This window comes from Cryptomeria japonica, chromosome 7 (genome assembly GCF_030272615.1).
Source record: "Cryptomeria japonica chromosome 7, Sugi_1.0, whole genome shotgun sequence".
Lineage (NCBI taxonomy): Eukaryota > Viridiplantae > Streptophyta > Pinopsida > Cupressales > Cupressaceae > Cryptomeria > Cryptomeria japonica.
The window spans coordinates 228265626-228279934 of NC_081411.1; positions in this window are offsets into that span (position 1 = coordinate 228265626).

Here is a 14309-nt window from a genome sequence, read left to right on the forward strand (position 1 = left end):
TCCTTTAGCTTCCTCAAGATCTTCACTGACTTCTTCATATTCATTCTCAGAATCAGGGTTTCTCCACAAACTAGCCAAATCATTTTGGATTTCATTCCTTACTTCATTCTTGAAGTCTTCCATCCAGTTCTCTACCCTCTAGGAGTTTGTCCTCCTCGATGGCATCTATTCTTCCACTTTGGTGAACTGCCTCAACTCAACGATCTAACCCAGAAATAGTCAACTAGAAGCGATAAATGATTGGAAAAGAATCCAAATGAACTAAAAAATCTTGAATCAAGCACATGAAACCATCTGGAAATTGAGAATAATAACTTCCACTAAGAACAAGCAACTACTAGTACCAACCGGTAAGACCATAGAAAATTACACAATGAACTAAACAAGAACAAAACTAAAAAGAAATATTTTTTGGTGATGGAAGATTTCTCATCGACCAGGGATGCACCTGCATCATCTTCTCACACCTATTCAAATAATGCAAATAGGTTTCGTCTTACTATCTTCCTTGTACTTTTAAAATAAAACTCTTCTTTCAGTTAAAAAAACTCCTTGCCAATGACTCCAACTTTTGGAGCTTATATTGTTTTAGATTCTATGGCTCCTAGAAAGTCCCTTCTTCCTCTTCCTACGAGGGTGTGTCCTTTGACTATTCCTACTTCATCAGCTAGGATGTTTGTTGTTGCCTCATGGGATACTATTGGGTCTCTCTTACATATGATATTGATCAATTTAATAGTCCTTAGGTTTTGATGTAATTCAACCGCGTTGTCTTGTTGTCTAGGTTACCTAGTTGTAAATTTTCTATTTCATCTTAGGTTTTATGTGTCTGGTCTATTCTATAATCAGTTTAGACCATCCCCCATTTTAATAAATTATTTACAAATGACATAATTTATTTGGTACAATTCATAAGACAATTTTTTTGAGGACTTCTATTTAACAAACCCCTAATTTATATAGGCAAGATACATAAGTTGCAAGTATGTTTACATATTTTTAATCAATGTCCATATACACCAACTCATAACCTTTTAACAATATCAATAATACTCTAACTAAATCATTTCAAAATTCATGTTGTATGTATTATAAGTAATTTTTTTTTGAGAAATTATCATCTCCCCTTTCAATTTTATTTGACCTAAAATAATTAATAGCCAAGATCCAATATTTCTTAAGGAAAACTACAAGGGAATATCACAATTTAAAATTTAATTATTCCTCAAATGAATTCATTATTACAAAATTAATTTTAAGATATTTAAATATGAATATTAAATATCTTATAAATCTAAATGACGTGTGAGGTCTCATGTGATTCTCTATCTGTGGTTAAATACTAAAAAAAGGTGGACACCATGTTGATTATGACAATGCTATGGTAGTTCATTAATAAAGTGTGTGATTTGGTAGATTATTATGGGCATTGTAATTATGAGAGAAGTAAAATATACTTTATCATTTTTTCAATCCATCCAAGATGAGTGATTTATTTGGTGTACCAAGTTTATTTTTCTCTCATTTGGTTTTTATTATATCATTTTTTAGCTACACATTTCTTTCTATGAGCTTTGGCCTTCAAATTTCCTTCCTAAATGAAAATATAATGAAATGAAGAGACTATTGATGAACCATTAGAATTTTGTGTTTTCTCTTTATTTTTAAAGTGAAAGTAAAACCAATGTGTTGATTTTTTTTTTAATTTTTTGTTTATTTTTATCTAATTCTTGTTGTTCATTTTTGCGTGTTGCTTATGATTAGTTTACTATAACACAATATCAATCTCTATTGAATTATGTGGATGATAAGACTATTAAAGGCCATAATATTTGATGCGAGAGTCAGTTTGACTTAAAATTTAATGAGGATAAGTATCTTGAATAATTGAATGAAATTATCCATACTTTTTGTTGTTATTCAAGTGAAGGAATTCATAACTATTTTAGAACTAATTCCAATCATCTAGGACCACAAATTTAGGTCTTTATCATTTATAGAAACATTTATATGAAGTTAGAAAGAAATTTGACAATTACTTTAACTTTAGTTAACCTAAAATAAATAAAAACTTTGATGGCAATAGGAATAATAATGTTTTTTCTTTATCTTTTTCAAAGCCAATGTGCAAGCACATATATAAATATTACTTGGAAATATAAATATTACAACATAAATAGTGACAAAATAAAACTAGGATAGATAGTAGAGATTAGTTTGTGTCAAGAAAAATAGAGCTACTACAGAGAGTCAAGCTCAGTCTATAGACCTAAACCTTTCTATCGACAAAGTAGAAAATCCTTACAACAAGAATCTAGCTAAAATAACAATAGAGAATAGAGTTCAAACTAACATTATTTATGCACCCCAAAGCATAGAGTTTTTAGTGGGAAATCATGAAGCCATAAGAAAGTAAAAAATAAGCCATTACTAGATACCCCCTTTAGAATAAAAAAATGGGGAACATTAATCATAATATTTATAGATATTCTTAATAATTATGTATGATTGATGAGGAAAACAATACACACTACCAAACCATAATTTATAAACATACCAAAATAAGAAAGGGTAACTCAGTGTGAGCATACAACAAAAGGGAATCAAGCTAACCAAATGGAATTATTTTCTCCCATATCTTCATCCCTACATTCTCCTCTAGGTTAATTTTGTGGAAAAAGTTGTATCCCACATAGAGTCCTTTAGGATCTTTTCTGGAGTTGTCCTTGAGATGCACCTTATCAACCTTATTGTGATGTGGTTGATGTAATACTAATCCATCAAGTGTATAGAAAAACTCTTAAGAATTGAGTGGCCTTGGATGGATAAATGATCTCCAAGAAAATCCCTGATTTAGTCTAAAAAACATGCAATTGTTTGACTCAATTCTTATCTACATGGTATTCTACAACTTTTCATATTGGGGTGTATTATTCCATAATTTTCTTGGGAAGATTCCTCAAACCCCAATATTGCTATTAAATAGATCATATTTCTTGATGTCTTTCTAAATTGTCAATAGAGATAAAATCTTGTTATATATACTAAAAGAACAACTAGAGAAAGGAATCAAAATTTTAAGGAACATCAAATACATTTGAGAGAAACACACAAACAACCTAAGAAGGATATAGATTTTGAAGTTCCTTATAATTGACTAACTCTTCTCCAATGATAGTTACAATCACTCACAAAATCTCCATGTATTCCAATAAAAAAAATGAACTTCTTGTGGTCTATAGTGTAAGACATTGAAGTTGTAAATTTGAATCTCGTGAAGGAGATATAAATAATTTGGTGAATTAGCTTGTAATCTATTTTCAAGGTTATTAGGAAGAGACAACACTAGAAACAAGAAAGATGGGGTAGGAAATGGAAGCCCTCCATCCTAAATAGCACTGCCTCAATGCTGTTGCATGTTCCTCGACATGCACTGACATTAGTCAGATTATTAATTTCATATAGGAGAGGGATTTGAGGTGATGAAAGAGGATTAGGGGAGTACATTGATAACCTCAACCCTGTCTAGACTTAGCACATTCTATTGATATTATGATTCTCATCACCTTCGGATGAGTAAAAGGGTTCTCATGAGTTTTCTATTATCTACACTTAGTCATTGATGTGACATGAGACCTCAACGGAGCACCATAATTACCATAGAAGGATCACCTTGAGAGTATTTTCTAATGCATTGCAGTCATTAATCATATCTCTACCTTACCTAGTATAACCTCCTCCTCATTGATTTTTTACCCTTTGTAGGCTAAAGAATTAACTAGTCCATTAGCTTCTATAAAATAATACTTAATGGAAAAATCCTATAATTTTAATAAAATGTCTTAGCCTTCTAGAGTCTATAACTTATTTTTCAAGTCGAAGCTTCATTTTTTTTAAAAGCCAGTATAATATTCATTGAGACCCCTTCAATGATCAATGATTTTATACCTATCTTATAAGCCATGCATAAACCATGGACTATTTTTGTGTCTTGTACCTTGTTATTAGTTACATTTGGAATTCCACTTACCCTTACCTCCACAATTACACTAGTGTTGTCATGAACGACATATACTAGCTATAAAAAACTGGGGCTTCCTTTCACTAAACCATCATAATTAAGTTTCCAATGACAATTATCAAGGGGTTCCCACTTAATATCCTTCCTTTTTTCATTTCCTTGTCAGGTTCTTGAGGATGATGCCCTTAAAAGGGAGTCTAATACCTAAACATTCTTTAAGAATCTTTTTATCCCATGAAGTAAAATAGGAATCCAAGATATTATATTTCATAATTTAGGCCCTCATCACCTGTAAGATGGAATTCTAAATATTAGTGATTACTTAACTTATTAGATATCTCTCCTTTCTAAAACTTCTATTCCTTTTCCACAAAATATACCAAATAACTATGCTTGGGGCAACTTCCCATAAGACTACAAAAAATGAATCTATGTGCAAATTTAGTCAAGCTTCAAACACAAAGATAATATTAGAGTGGAACAAACCATGTCGGTGTATCTTATTGTCTATTCATGATTAGAATTCAAAGGAAAATTCATAGTTTAGGAGTAAGTGATCCGTGGATTCTATCTTCTTGTCACATAAAACACAATTAAAAAATAATACAATTCCTAGAAGATTAAGTCTTTCACTGGTGAGAGTTCTACCCATAAGGGATAACTAAGCCAATTCTCCTTCCTTTGAAACTATCACATCTATCCAACATAATAAAAAGCACCTTCTCTTTGGGCATGAGTAAACTTTCCTATTGAGGACCTCATATCCTTCACGTATTGTGTAATTTCCTATATTAGATTGATTCAAAATTAGCTTATCTAGACCCTTTTTGAAATTAATAATCCTTTGATTCAAACCATAAAGAAGGATTACATTTCACTAGTGTGAAAGATCCAATAGGAAAAAATCCTTCCATTTAGCTATGGGAAGTTCATTTTGAATAGAAATGGTAAAATAGTTAGAAACTTTGGTTCCCCACTAGTTTTCCAAGAGTATCTTGATCTCTAATATATTTTCTATATTGTCAAGAAGGGTATTCCCATTCCATGAGTTCTCCCAAAACTAAGCTTTTCTTCCATCATGAATCACCCACGAAAGATATAGGAGGATATTCCAGCAACTTACCAAAAGGTTCCACATCTAAGACCCAAGTGGGATGTGCAATGTTGTAAAGAACCTTTTTTAGTATATTGAATCAATATATTTGAAGAAATAATAGTACAATTTAGATTTATTTTTGTAGAATAGTTTCATAACCAATTTTGTTCCAAGGGCCATGTTTCTTAGTTGTAGATTGTGAATTTCAGCTCGTCCACCCATTTTATGTATGTAGCATTTCTCCCATGTAAGTAAATGACACTTTTATTTTTTCTCCTGGGTACCTTTCTAGAGGAAATGCCTAATTCTAAACTCCCCAATGGATAAAGCGGGTCTTTTAGAATAGGCAACACTGACATAATATAGTTAGAAATTGTGGCCAATATGAATTTTATCATTTGGATGTGACCAACTAGTGAAAGCCATGAGCTTTTCCAAGAAGGAACTCTATTTTGAATAGATGAAGAAACAATTGGCTAAAAGCTACTCTTATTACTTCCCACAAAAAAAAGGATACCTAAATATTTGCAAGGTAGTGTAGCCGACTTAAAGCCAAGGAAGTTTGTTAGTTTGGCCAAGATAATTGAGGAGAAATTTAAGAAAAATACCTTTTATTTTGAGGCATTTACTTTCTGACTTAATATATCATATTTTTTGTCCAAACCTTGCTTTATTACCATGGTGTCCCTCATCAAAGCCTCCCTAAAGAGTAATGTGTCATCTGCAAAAAGGATATGAGTGGTGGATATCTATATTTGGGGGAAATTATTTCCTTTCCAAATACCCCCTTTAATAATGTGTTGATATTGACACTTTGAGAGATTCAACCATAATTATAAATAAGAATGGGGACAAAGGGTCCTCTTGTTTAACACCTTGAGAAGAAGAGAAGAAACCACATGGGATTCTATTTACAATAACTAAGAATATTTCTCTTGATATGCAAGAGATAGCCCATTTGGTGCATAGTTTTAAAAACCTTAAACTTAACATTACTTGTTCAAGAAATTTCTAGCTAACCCTATCATAGGCTTTTATCACTTCTAGTTTCAAGATCATTGCTTTAGATTTGGACTTATTTATATAATGAAGAACTTCATGTGCTATTAGGGCCCCCTAAGTTGTTTCCTTCCCTATAAAAATTCCACCTTGTTTTTATAATATGAATTTAGGAATTAATTTGGATAACCTTAGAGATATACCCTTTATAAAGATTTTGTAAATAGTGTTACAAAGAGTTATAGTTCTAAAGTCTATAAAAGATATTGGGGAGGGTAATCTGGTAATGAGGTCAATTAGTTTAGTATTAAATTTCTTTAGGATATTTTCATTATGCTCTTATTCCTCCACTACTTTGTAAATGTTCTGGCCCACACAGTGCCAACATTTCTAGAAGAGCATTTCTATGAAGCCATCCAATCCTAGAGCTTTGTCTAGATGTACAAAAAAATACATCTTTAATTTCCTCTATTGTAAAGGGCTCAAGGAGTTCTTGATTATCCTATTCTAAAATCTTCCTAGGAATGGAATCCAATAATTCCTAGGATTCATCAAAGTGGTTGGAGAAGAACTGAATGTCTTCTAACTAGATCTTATATATTTCATACAAGGACCACCCTAATAAATTTTTTGATTTGGAATATTGTATTATAGGCCCTTCTAATATTACTTGAATAATTAAAAAAATTGGTGTTCCTATTCCCTTGTTTGAGCTAGAGCTCCCTAGAATTTTGTCTCCAAAAAATTTCTTCTTTCTTGAGTATTTCCTCAGGTTGATCCTAAAGATGTTTCTAACAAATGTATGAAGAGTCCTTAATATCATTTAAAATTATATCCTCATCAACTTAATCTAATTATCAATGTCTATTTTTTATAGAAAAGTAATTTGAAATACCTTTCAATTCTAAAATCTGATTTTTACCTTAATGTGTTGAAGCTCTTTACTTAGTGAGATCATCCTTGAGCCTAGGGAAAATTGAGAAATTTTCCACCATTGTTGAATTAGAGGACAAAAGGAGGTGTCTCAAAACTACACATATTGGAGCATGAAAGATGGTGTTGGGTTATTGTAATGTGAAACAAAGCCCAATTACAGTTGAATAAAAAAATGATCAGATCCAAAAGAAGATAAAATATGAGATGTGCAAGGGCCAAATTTGGAAGCCCACATTGGATTTGAAAGAAACCTATCCAATATTCTTTCTATGTGAAAGAAGTTACTCCTCCTATTTGTCCAAGTAACATTCCTATTAATAGGTACCCAATCTCTTAGGCCATTTTTAGAGATAAAATCATTAAAATATTTTATTATTATCAAAGGAGGAACTATTCCTTCAATCTTGTCTCTAATTGATAAGATTGCATTAGAATCAGCCCCAAGAATGAAAGGTTCCTTAGAGAAGGAGACCAAAACTAGTTATAGTGATTCCCAGAATAATTGTTACCCAATTATAGATTTTGGGCCATAATTATTCAACAAATGGAAAGAAAAGTTGTTAAATCTAAATTTGAAATGTAATAAGTTTTCTTTAGCCTAAAGTTTGTGAACTTGATTTTTTTTTTTCATAGAACTAGTAAGCCTCCTAATTCTCTGAAAGAAGGGGAGTCCACAAAATTTTAGTTTGTCTATGTACTAAAATGTTATGCTTTCTTTTCTAAAAAATTTACTTCTTGAATTAATATTAGATCTGCCCCACAAGAATCAAGTTGATATTTGATGAATATTTTGTTAGGAGCATTCAATACCCTAACATTCCATGTAGTAGTCTTTATAGATATCATGGAGACTAACATGTTCTCCATAGTCTAGAGTTGATTGGATGCCATTTTTTATTTACTCCTCTATCTTAATCGATTTTAGTTTCCTTCTCCCCTTACCTTTTGGTTTCTTCATAGAAAATTTCTAAAAATATACTAGTGGGGTTTGTTGAATATAAGATCTTGATGAGGGACTATCCATAAAATCATTTAGATAAATCTCAAGTTGCACTTGCTCTCTACCTAACTTCACTAGAGAAGTGTCCTAGATTATAGAAACATCTTCTTTCCTAGTATTAGGCACTTCTTAACCTATCATGCCATCCCTTTCTTAATGAGGACTATCAAAGCCAACATCCAAAGCATCTTCTAACAACTTAGGAGGGTCATCTTTTTCCTTAGAAATTTCTTCAGTAATTTCAACTATTTTTTGCATACAAAATTTTGAAAGCACTTCATTATAAAATATAGATCTCATACTAGAAAGGGTTCCTTAACTTCTTAGAGAATATTGGAATGTGGGTCAAACTCATGAGCTATAAATTTTGGCCTAAGAAGAGCTGAATTGAAATAATAAGTAACAAGTTTATCAACTAGAAGGAGAGGAACAATCTTAAAATATTTTAAGCCTTCTCACAAGCGCAACAAAGCTGATTGATTTGTATCCAAAAATATACTCCATATTATTCGTAAATTATTACAAAATTAGGGATGTGATAATATCATCTTGAAACTTATGCTTGTGGAGATTGACATACACTAAATTACTCCTAGGTCCATTAGCCTAACTACCCAAATATTTGATCTAAAGAAAAGAAGGAGAGTATGGGATGAAAGGATCATATATAGAAGAGGATGAATAGGATTTATTCTCAATATGCAATCCTTAAAATATCAACATTGAAAGGAAGTTTATTTCTAAAAATTAGATCATGTCTTATTTTCTTGCCAGAGAATATAAGATAGTGTTCAATACTATGTCCTCACATATCTTAGTCTCTCATTTGAAAAAGTTCATACAAATTTAAATAAAGTGACACAACATATTATCATTTAAATACACCTACTAGGGTTCCCCCTGAATGATCTATTGGGTGCATTTGTACCAAACTTAGACTAGATTTAGAGATCCTTGGGAAAAGGCTTGGACAAATCCATCAAAATACAAACATGGATGGTTTGTATATTGAAAGGGCCTATGTTCATGCTTACAAAATATTCCAATCTATTTGGTAAGAGTCTAAATAACATCCAAGTCTTTGTATTCAAGGGGGAGAGAAGGAAACTGAAACTAGAATTAAAAAAATGTAATTGGGGATAAGTGTAAAAGTTGGGGGGACCAAATTTGAGTAAAAAGACCATAACTCTCAAGGAAAGCGGACTTAGATTTATGATATGAATCTCTATCTAATTTATTAGAGATAATAATAATGATAAATATTCCTCTTGCATCTATATAAACTAGTTGCAAAACCGCAGTCCAAGCAACATGAATCCATGATGATAACTTATAGATGTTAGGGGTATAATTCCAGAACTTGCCTATTAAATCCTAACTCTTGAGTTCTGATATATGTGTTTCAATTGATTCATCTAAAAATGCCACCTTAAACACTGTCACTCCATCCACTCTCCCCATATTTGGTGAAACTGACATCTCCTCCATGTTGGTTATTTGAGTACTTCTTTGTGTACCAATTTTTTGAAGACCAAACTCTTCTTATTCTCATTTTTATAGCTTCTTATTTTGGTGTATTTAAAAAAAAAAAAATTAACTAAAACCCCTACAATTTTAGAAAAAACCCTTTGGGCATGGAGGCTTAGTTTGGAGGTGTCCATGGTTTTTATTGAAGGGGACTCCATTGAGGAATTTTGATAGGCATTGAAATATCCCAAGGTACCCTAGTAGGGATAGAGTTTTAAAATAAAGAGAGAGTAACTATATTTTCCCCATGCCAAGCGGGCATCTGATTGTGATGTGTAGAGAATTGACTTATTAGTCCTGACATAGATTTCCATGTAGGTGGGATTACAAATCCGAGAGAATTCGAACCATGGAAACCATTGGTTTTTCTTGAAAGATTATAGTTTGCAATCATCCACCAAATGTGGATGCCATCTACCCTTAAAATAAATTATTTTGTATAAATTTGTTGCTACCTTTATATGAATAAGGATATTCATGTTGATATACTAGAAATGAAATATAAATAAATTAGAAGAAAATCTGAAGAAGAGTAACATTGAATTACGGGAGGTTTGATAAATGATTTTAGTATCAAAAGAAGGATTTTTCTACTTTCAAAGATGCACAATCAACAAAGTTTTTGAAATCTAATTTATATTGGCTTCAAATAATAGGAATGAAATTTATGATGTGATTAATTATATATGTTACATTTTAGATAAGCCTAAAAATTGTGGAATTTTATTATTTCATTTAGAGTGAATTAGATTTGGCAATGTGTGTGTTATTACAATATTTTTATGGTTATCTTGAAGAAAATATGAATTTTATGGTGTGTCAGTATGTTGTCATTGATGTCAACATACTGATACTATGTTTCAATGATTGGTTTGTGCTCCACATTTCTCATATGTTATAGTTGTAGTCGGGATATTTTTGTATGTTGTTAGATGTTGCCTTGGTATGCCATGCTTAGGATTTGGTGCCCTAGAATTTGTACTATAGAAGTGTATTCAGTGATGATGGTGTTTCATAGTATTTTTGGTTATTCACATTTCACCATATATTTGGTTCTGATGATAATATTTTGGAGCTATGCTCATTGTGAGGCTAATAGACCTTAATGTTTTGGTTTTTTCTCCAATGATTGTGGAATATGGATAATGTTTTTTTTTTTTTTTGGTCAATGTAGTGCTTAGTGTTGTTGTCAACTTCTCATTCCTTTTAATTATGGGAATTTTTAGTGTATACCTATTTCAAATTGGGTTATGGTGAAATTATTTAGCAAACTTGGGAGACTTCCATTTTTGAGGTTCCTTTTAATATATACAAGCAAGCAGATTGGAAAATAATTATTTTCTCCTACTATTGTGAATTTATGCAAGGTTATGTGTGGCTTTCATTGAGCAATGTGGTAGTTCACTAATGCTATTTAGTACCGAAGACAGTAAGCCAAAGGTCTCTTCCAACATTGCAGCTTAGTGGCAGTTGTTCTATAGTGGTGGATTACTTCTTTTTCTTTCTTCTTCTTCTAGAAGTGAGGCATTTTCTAGAATTTTAGCTAGGCAGTGAGTTCACATGCAATGAGAATTTTGGTAGTGAGCCACGCTTTGTAAAAATCATATTAACTAGTGTCACCCTAACAAGTGTTTTATACTTGAGAATCAGCATTCTTCATGGTCTTTCCCTTTTGGTTTTTCCACATAAAATTAGGTGTTTCATTTGTTTACTCCCTCATGCTTATATCATTTTATGGTTAAGTAATTAAGTATTAGTTAATGGGATCTGCTTCTATGGAATATGTAAAAGATTTTAATTGACAACTAATTTGAATTAATTTTATGTGGAATTTCTTATATTATTGATACCAATATTATGCCTATCAAAGTTGTGTTGAAGCCCTTGGTTATTCTCATCCTACTAGTCAAGTTGATAATTCTATTACTATGACTAAAACCTTTCCTAGTGTGCCTACATATACATATTATATTATAACTACCTATGCACAAAATTTTAGTCCTACACACGTTAGTCATGGGGAAAATACTATTAATTTATACTCTTACATACCTCCTTTCATGATTTTTTTTCATTTATTTCCCTACCATCTTCTATAAGAGCACATCATAATGTTCCACCTCCTTATTCTCAACCTCCAGCCACCTACAATAACATCACTTCTCAATCACAATCCAATATTTCCAATTATAATCCATCCACTAAAGCCACTATCAATAACCTATCCCAAAGTGTTTCATCCTTGCAACAAGAATTATCTTTGTTAACGTAAACAAATTTTAGTGCTCTCACTTATGATGTAGCAAGCCCACTATCTCATAAGATTTCCCATGTGGTTACTCCTAAGAATGTGGGGATCCCTCAATTAGAGTTATACTAAGGAAAATTTGACCCCATGAATCATATAAAGACATTTCAAACCTTGTTTAGTGGTTTCTCTCATGACCAAAGGCTTGTGGCAAAATTATTTACTCGAACATTTAGAGATAAGGGTTTTCAATGGTATTTTTCTTTGCCTCCCTATTATATCACTTGTTTTAAGAAATTGGCTAATGCTTTCATTTAACAATTTTAAAATTACCTCGGTTCTAAAATTTCTTCGACTGACTTGATTCATTGTAAGTAAAGAGATACAAAATAAAAATTATTGATTTTATTTGTAGAAATTTAAAAAATTTCATTCACAAGTTTCTTATCCTATAGTTTTTCATGATGTGAAAATGATTTTTATTACTAATTTGCACAAAAGGATATTATAGATAAGCTTGCATTTTTTGAATTCACCTCTTTTATGCAATTGTGTGTAGTTCTTAACAAGTATTAGCTTCAAGTGAGACAATTTTAATCATCTCATTCAATAGCTCCAATTGATAAGAATGAGAAAACTCAATAATATTTTCCAAGATTTAACAAACACAACAAATATTTCATCAATATAAATGATAACTCTTCTGACAACATCAATAGTCAAGTTCCATCCACAAAATCAGTTGTGGCCTCTTATCCAAATACTTAACAAAATAATTAACCACTCCTTTTGGGTCTTTTCATAGTATAATATTGAGGTTTATCAATGGTAATGTGTTGCTACTTTCCCCCATCAATCCTATAGATACCTCTAAACCTCTACAACCTTCTTTTAACTACAAAACCTTTTGCCAATACCATTGCTAAGTAGGAAATGATACTAAAAAGCATTATAAGTTGATGTATAACATTCAAGACCTTATTGATAACAATGTTATATCTAGATGTGGTGTGAATGATAGTGGTAAAAAATCCATAGCACCTCCAAATCTTTACCTATCCTTTTTCTTCCCAGTCTACCAATTTTGTTGAGTTTAAGTCACTTACATTCTTTCCTGATGACTTCAGTATGGAATCCAATAATATGGTGAGCCTCATTGAAAAAACTAAGCCTAAACTTGAATTATACATCACCTTTGATCCTATCTAGAATATTATTTCACCTCATGGACCATTATACATTACTAAAAATATTAAAGATAATCTTTCATGAGGGGTGCTCATTGATCCAATATGTACTATCAATGTTATTACTAGAGAATATATTTTTACTCAACAATCACATCACATTACATATTGTAAATCAGAAGTTATGATCAAGGTTTATGATGGTTTCTCTTTCCCTACTATTTGTTCTTTTACTCTCAAGTGAAAGTGTTTAGATGTTACCTTTGTTATTATTCCTACATCAAGGCAATTTCACATGAAGTTGGGACATCCTTGGATATCATCAATGAAAGCTATTATTTTTATAATTAGTAATGTTTGAAGTTCCCTCACAATAAGAATATTATTATTGATCATATAATTTAAGAACTCACAACAAATTATGTAAATTTTAGTATATATTACTTTTGCAATAAAGAACCTAAACCTTTAAACCCTTGAGATGATATTATTTTTCTCTTATAAAATATGGAAAACTAACATGATATTGGCCTTAAGAAAAACTAGAGACCCTTCACCCATGAATATTTATCCTCCCCATCTTGGACCTATTCTTCTTCCTATATCTTCTATCCCTCCTATATATGTTGTTGTCCTACCTCTCACATCCTATAAAGGAAAATGCCCAACATCCAGTTTATCTCAACCAAGTGAGGCTTCTTCCATTCCTCCCCCTACAAGGGAAAAAAGGAAGCATATGTTGATTGATCCTCAACCTTCACAAGTCTCAAATTAAACTTAAATAAATCATTGTGCAAGAGAACATTGGTGAAAAATATTGCACCACAGCTCATGAACTTTCTTTCAAAACTATTTCCTCAAAAAAGACACCAAATATTAACTTAGTCCCATTTTTCAAACCTTACCCTACTTTGGCGAGGAATTTGAACTCAAATCACCAAAGCTAAATATTCTTAAGAAAAATTATCATTCAAATTTTTTTTGTGTTAGATATCCTATTATGACTAATTTAGATGACAATATGGATGATGATAATAATGTTGTTCATGTTAACAATATTGATCTTAATGATTACAATGATATTTATGAGCTTTTTGAGATTCATCATTAACTATCTTAGCACTTTTCAAAAGCATTAATGCTAGACAAACAAAGCAACACATTATTAGAGTATGGTCCTTGTTTGGAACTTGATAGCTCTATGTAACATTCTCTTTGTTATTTAAGTTTCACCTTTCCACCATCCCTAAATGATGTTAAGGAATATTCGGAGAAGAATGATTTGCTTGTGCATA